General features: G+C 44.1%; 1 protein-coding gene across 1 annotated transcript in view; it reads right to left on the bottom strand.

Moving 5' to 3' along the window:
* Positions 1-7,602, bottom strand: part of LOC111975516 (1-phosphatidylinositol 4,5-bisphosphate phosphodiesterase gamma-1) — a 93,576-nt gene that overhangs the window by 60,292 nt on the left and 25,682 nt on the right. The window lies entirely within an intron of this gene.

Here is a 7,602-nt window from a genome sequence, read left to right as displayed (position 1 = left end):
AGTAGTTTAATTATGAAGTATTAGAGTTCTGTTTAGTTCATTTAGAACCAGAGCTAGAGTAGTTTAATTATGAAGTATTAGAGTTCTGTTTAGTTTGTTTAGAACCAGAGCTATGGGCGAGTGGCAGCCGGAAAGCCTCCTGCTTGGTCTCAATGTTTGGGCTCCACAGGGAGGGGCGGAGAGCAGGGGGGTGATCTCTCTCTCTCCCCGCTTCCACCGGACGGGCCAGAGAAGGGGAGCAGGGCTGGGTCTTGCTGGGTTGGGTACACACTGGATATCATACTCTCTCTCTCTGAGCCTCTCTCAGTATCTGTCTCTGTGTGTTTTTCTTTCTTTCTAACTCTTTTCCCTTATATACTATATGTCTCTCCTCCTCTCTGTAGACCTCACTTCATCAATCCCTCTCTAGATTCCTCTTTCTTTTGCTATCACTCTCAGACAGTCTCTCTGTGTTTTGGGACTCTCAGACAGTCTCTGTGTTATGGGACTCTCAGACAGTCTCTTTGTGTTATGGAACTCTCAGACAGTCTCTTTGTGTTATGGGACTCTCAGACAGTCTCTTTGTGTTATGGGACTCTCAGACAGTCTCTTTGTGTTATGGGACTCTCAGACAGTCTATTTGTGTTTTGGGACTCCCAGACATTCTCCCTGTGTTATGGGAAATCTCCACCCCCCTCACTCTGTCCTGCCCCTCCTGCAGGGTTGGGGCACATGGCCGATCACTTTGTTGATTAACTAGACACAAGCTGCTGTCCTCCAGCGTCTCAGAGAGTACTGATAGTCTCTATGTCTGTGTGTGTCTCTCTCTCTCTCTCTCTCTCTCTCAGGCTCATAACCCCAGCTCCAGCTACCAGGTCCGCTAGCTCAGCTAACCCCAGCTCCAGCTCCTAACCCACTCCAGCCTCCCAGCTAGCCTACCCCAGCTCTACCCACTCCAGCTCCATCTCAACCCGACTCCAGCTCTACCACTCCAGCTCCAGCTCTACCAGCCACTAGCTCTAACCAGTCCCAGCCTACCCCAGCTCAGCCTACCAGCCTACCGCCCGCTCTACCCCAGCTCCAGCTCTAACCCCTAGCTCCAAGTCTACCCTAAGCTCCACCTACCATCCAGCTCTAACCCAGCTCCCAGCCTAATCCAGTCCAGCCTCTAACCCAGCTCCAACTCTAACCCCAGCTCCAGCTCTAACCCCAGCTGCAGGCTCCAGCCTAAACCCACCCAGCTCACCACTAACCAGCTCCCAGCTCCAGCTTACCCAGCCTCCAGCTCTACCCCAGCTTGCAGCTCCAGCCCTAAACCCGCTCCAGGCCTAGCTCCAGCTCTAACTCCACTCCACTCTAACCCCAGCTCAGCTCTCTAACCCTAACTCCAGTCCAGCTCTACCTAATCCACCCTAGCTCCACCGTAACCCTAAATCCAGCTCCAGCTCTTATCCTAGCTCAGCCCTAGCTCCACTCAACCCTAACTCCAGCCCAGCGTTCTATCCCTAGCTCCGAACCCTAGCTCACACCTCAACCCTACTCCAGACTTCCAGCTCTATCCCTAGCTCCAGCCCTAGCGTCCACTCACCTACTCCACTCCACCTCTAACCCTAACTCCAGCCCAGCTCCAGCTCTATCCCTAGCTCCAGCCCTAGCCTCACCTCTAACCCTAACCCAGCTCACAGCTCTATCCTAGCTCCGCCTGTCCACCCTCTAACCCTTAATCCAGCGTCCCAGCTTATCCCTAGCTCCCAGCTCCTGCTCCAGCTCCTTACATTCCCCACTAGTCCCCAGCCAGTTCCATGGCTCCACCTCTTTGGGAGGAAGCGTCCAGCACAAACAAGCCGGTCTGACACCGCCGCAGAAAGAACAGAACAGGAAGTGATGCGATGGGTTGGGAGAGGGAAACTTCCTGTCTCACAGAAATAGAAACAGGAGCTCCAAATCAGAGCAAAAATAAATAGGGGTGAGAGTCAATAAATAACGAGTTTTTAAACAAAAGAGGAGTTGATTGAACAGAGGAGATGAACAGAACATAGGGACGGGGGATACATGCTAGCCAGAGAAATAATGGGAGAAGTAGGGAAAAGACCACAAGACGAGTGCACAGTGACAGAGAGAGAAAAGAAGAGGAGAGAGACCGGACGGTTGGAGAGGTGTGATGGGACGAGTTAAAGAAAGAGACGGGGGAATGACCGAGGTAACAGGAAGAGAGATGAAGTGGAGAGGAAGAAGAGAAAAGGAGGACTGGCGCACGAACCGAGGGAGACGACGCTGAGAGGGAGACAGAGAAGAGGACAGGTAGTTTTATGCAGGGAAGAAAACAAGATCAGGTTAGTGAATTCAGAAAAACACCTCACAATGGGCTACAAAAAATGCCAAACAAATGAGGGACAAGAAAGATGACTACTCATCCACTTTAGGGGGGTATTGCCATATTGTTTCATTCATCATCCAGGTAATTCGTATTGTTGTCCACCACCGACCTATTTAAATACACAGTAGATGGACATTTCAAATGTCTTTCAGATAGGCTTTAGGAAGAACAATCAAAACTAATAACAAGAATAGCATACAGCAAATGTGAATCGCTTTCAGATAATGCATGAATTGTGTGTGTTGTGTCTTTGCAGCTTCTTAAAGAGGGCTGCTGATCGTTCTAACCAAGCAATAACACACCTGATTTAAACATCATGATTTGAAGTCTATATTATTAAATCAGATTTAACTGTTGCAAGAGCAAAAGCCTAATCCACATTTGAATCTCTTGATACGATTTGAATCCCATGAGAGATTAATCTTTCATTTAATCCACTTTATAACAATTAGGGCAGTACATGTTAACAGTCCAAACTTAGATTTGAGGGTTTAAATAGGTAACACATTGCTAAATCAATCTTTAACTCGAGAACTGACTGTACTGTGTAGACATGTATGTTTAATTAGCTAATCAAATTATTGTAATTTACCAAGTTTCCCAGTGCTACTGAGATTCCAATTAAAGAAGTTGGAAGTGAATCAGGAGGAACAACAATCCTGCTACTCCGTCAACATGCTGCACAACGAATGTGGATGAGACACGTCCATCCTTCCAGCCTGAGAACTGGAAAAGTGAAATGTTATGAAAGGAAAGGAAAAACTCCAGTCATGCCAAGTTCTCCAGCCATGACGGTTAGCCCACAAGAACAATAAAAATCAAACCAACTCTCAAGTCACTCCCCTAGACTTTCAAAGAACGGCAAAGAAAATAGTCAGTTTCACAACAAATGTTGAACTCAGAAGTAAAACCTAGACATCACCATTGGAAGCCCCACACAAAACAAAACCCACAAAACGTTCAACTCTTACCCAAAGCTGCCTTGTCTACCGTGGAGAGTTTATGCCAGCTTGCAAAGATCGCTATAGTGCAGAAAAAAGTACAGAACTCATCAACTTCCCTAAAGAAAAACCTCTGCGGTGTTTATGACATGTCCTTTTTCCCTCTTACAGACTTGTGATAGTGTAAGTTTACTAACTATGCAGCCAAGAAGATTACCTCAAAGTTAACTGAAGAACATCTCATTTCTGTTGAGTAAGTATCAAATAATGCATTGTCAACGCACTTGACCAGAACCACAATATGAAAAGTTGAAACTGTGGGAATCGTGATGTGCAGTAAACTTCTTATCAAGGAATCAGACGCACTGAAAGTGTGCAAATCCTCAAACGAAGTAGTCGCCCGACCAGAAAAAGAGACAGAGTCTCTCTGAAATGTTACCCAAGTGCCAGTAATCCCCCAACTGCCAGTGAAGTCCCCCAAGCTGCAGTGAGTCCCCCAAGCTGCCAGTGAGTCCCCAACTGCAAAACTGAAGTCCCCCAAGCGCCTTGAAGTCCCCCAAGCCATTGCTGGCCGCCTGAACTTAAAAATCAGCAGGATGACCATAACCAATCTTCTGCACCAAAAATGACTTCAAAAGGAATTCACTTGAGGAGTGAAACCAGCATAAAAAACCATCTCGGACTGATCCCCCTTGCAAAAACAGGTTCTGGGAGAGGCCAAAAAATATTAAAAATGTCCTTCGAAGAGATATGAATCTGTGACTCAAACCTCAATCCTCCGTGTATCCAACCTCCTTTGCAACACTGTAGATATCTTACCATCAAACAGCTCTTATCTGCATGAGAAAACAGCAACCTGTGTCGGCTGTCTCAAAAATGCTCACTCCATGACAACTGACTTTGAAATCCTCACAGAAACAGCAAGCCTCCAGCCTAACGTTCACCTGGTAACGTACTCTCAAGGAGAGATCTTCAAGTGTCTCTTACAAGATCTGATCTGCTAGAAACGAGTGTCTCAGCTGGGGACAATCATGCGTCCCTTTACTCCTCGAAAAAAGAGAGCGTTTCCTAGGCTTTACCCCAAGTAAAGTTGTACTCCTCTAAACTCATGCCAACATGGTCACTATCACCTATCAAGTTCTTTCCTCTCCAAATTCAAAAGTAACAAATTCATTAATCCATCTTGTTTGAGAGAGTTGCCAGTTAGATGCCCTCGGCCTACCAGAAGCAGAATGACACCACAGTCCAGTGTGTCTCGCATAGATCATATTCCATCTGGCAAAGATCTGTCGAGTCTCTCACAATCCTCACCTCTCAAGTCTGACAATCACCTCAGCTTTTTGCAACCCACAGCGGAGCCCCAGTCTTTCCAGACATGTCATCAGTGCACACTTCAGGAGCGAGGCTCATTATGGAGGAAGACGCACAGAGCAGGACATTCACCTGCCCTGGACACGACAACTCCAGCGGCATCAACGGTGGCAAGACCAGGGAGGCTCCTAGTTTAACCCCCTGTTCACTTCCAAGCCTCCTTGGCCCATCAGCAGAGTGATGGAGAAGTCAAATATCATTTCATGTGAGATACGGCATGCAAACACAAACTCACCAACTCGGGGTCAACTTCCACGCAACTCGGGTCAACTCCACCAACTCGGGTCAACTCTCACCAAACTCGGGTCAACCCTCAAAGGCCCCAGCAGTGTCAAACTCTACCTACCAAGAAAACTCCTCAAGCCCAGGCAGTGTCAACTCACCTACCAAGGAAATAAACTCCTCAAGCCCAGCAGTGTCAACTCTACGCTACCAAGGAAATAACTTCTCAAGCCAGGCAGTGTTCAACTCCACAAGCTAGAAAATTATTCCATTCAAAGCCTAGTAGGATTCTTTAGCCCCAGACATCAACTCCACAACCCCAGTGGTCAACTCACCAACCAGAATCAACTCAAGCCAAGGAGTAACTCTCAAGCCCAGCAGTTCAACTCTACCTACCCAGGAAATAATCCACCAACCAGAAAATAACTGTGCCTACCATTGTCAACTTCACAAGCCCAGAGTATATCTACCAACCCAGGCATTCACCCCACAAGTCCAACATCAATCCTGGTGCTGAACCCTTCAAACACAACCCAGAAAGAAAAACATGAAAAACGAAATCAGCCCCCAAAAAAAAACTCCTTCAAAATCCCCTTTCAGAGCGATCCTCCTTTTCACCTTCCCCTTTCCACAATCACCGAAAAACATCTGCCGCTATCTCGCCATCCTCACCATCATAGAAGACACACCAAGAGAGACCACAGCAAAGGGTAAGACCGGGAAAAAGCGCACAAAGCACCATGTGGAAACTAAAGCAAAGCGGTTAAAAAGGAGGGATCCCAGAGAGGAGCATGCATAAAAAAAAATTCCTCAAAAAGTCCAAAAGAAAGGGACTGGAAGCTCCAAGAAGAAGAAGTGAACATTACTCCACCCCAATCTACCCCTTCACCCAACAGCCGTCTGCAATAATATCATCGTAAAAAAGGGTGAAGTGATGTGACGTGGACCAAGTGAGTGGTCTTTAAATACATGCCTTTTGTTATGGCCATTGTATGTTAGCTTTGGAAGAGCTCCTGTGTCAAGTTCATGATTGCCCACTAAAATAATTGTTCTTGAAGGGATGAAAAGATCGAATATTCCCTCGCACTTGAAGAGAAACTTCCTTCCAGAGTACTTTCTCTGCCCCTTTCAGAAAAATTGAACAAGACACCCGCTCAGGTATGTCTTTACTATACTTTAATAGTATGGCATTCTATGTTCTTATAAAATATACTATAGTTAAGCCTGAGCATTGATGTCAATTCTGGGTAACCCTTTACAAAATGGAAACCTTATTGTAAAAGTTTAATAAAGTTATAAATCACGCTATAACCCAATTATGAATAATTTGTAAAATGCATTATAAGCAGTTATAAACAGTCAATCACATTGGTCAAAATAGGTCAATAACTAACTGGTCAGTGTTTCCAATTAAGAACAAATATTTACCTCCAGCTATAACCATTTATAAATGCACTTACAAATCTGATAAGATAACCTTATGCATCATCATCAACGTAATTTCAATAGGCAAGTTGAACAATAGTTATTTCCTCACTTTGAGTGTGATGGCATTGTGCTCTGTTCAGAACAGAAGAGGTTGGTGTTCAGATGTCTTGACCCCACCTTGAAACCAAATGCCCATGTCAAATTTACATCCAGACATCATCAATCATAATTTCTAACAATTGCCATTAAAACAGATATCAACACACTTACACTTCTCTGGATAGTCCAAGTATATGAACGCTCTATGTAAATGGTAACCGTAATACCTTTGGTGGAACATTGGAGGAGATCCTCCACAATGTTGATGTTTTGCTTCAACCCCACCATTCATTGACTGAACATGTTAACAAAGTTGAATCTTCTCTGATTAGTATAGTACCCAATACTGCCTGTAAGTATGGCTTAAAGCTCTGATGAACTCTCAAATCAATCTATAAATGATTAGCCTAATACATTTATTAAGTGACTATTTCCTTATATGAACTGTAACTCAGCAAAAATCGACGACTTTACATTGTGCAGTATCTTGTTCAGATTAGTAAGAACAAAATGTAACTTTAATGAAGAGAATAGGAAAACAATATATTGCAGTGACTCAAAACGGGCTAACCGTATCGATATGGATAGTGAGAGTCCCTAAGCTAATTCGGCGAATTAAAGGATATCGTTTTTCTCCCCTTTTAACACTACAAAGTCAGAATAAACTTGAAACAGTTAACTATTTAAAATAAACCTAGTCTCATGGTCCCCTTCTGTGTCTTCTTCTGTCCATTGTGTTGAGAGAGAGAGATTTGACATTTTAGCACTCTAGCTACACAACTCTATATCATATCATATTTATACCATTTAGCTTAGCTTATTATGTTATCCACTGCTAGCTGAAAATATAAATAATGCGCATGCAATTCAATACTCAGCTTTAAACAAAAGCTTTAGTAAAATAATTTCTATTAACAAAGAACTAGAGACCTAACGAGTACAGATGGCAAAAAACTTCAAGAAGATCATGTGTAATATAGATACAATAAAGCGAACTGTAGTGGCATTATGGGAAAAATGCCCCAAATAATATTTGTGAATACTTCAACATAGAAAATGTATGAAGACTTGCCTACAAGAGAATTACGGAGTCACCCACCTTGATTTCACCAGAGAACAATATTTTCAAAGAGCGCAAAGTAGCTTTAACCATATATTTCATTTTGTCTCCTCATCTCCACTAAC

The sequence above is a fragment of the Salvelinus sp. IW2-2015 genome, linkage group LG16 (genome assembly GCF_002910315.2).
Source record: "Salvelinus sp. IW2-2015 linkage group LG16, ASM291031v2, whole genome shotgun sequence".
Lineage (NCBI taxonomy): Eukaryota > Metazoa > Chordata > Actinopteri > Salmoniformes > Salmonidae > Salvelinus > Salvelinus sp. IW2-2015.
This window is presented reverse-complemented; position numbering and strand designations above follow the sequence as displayed.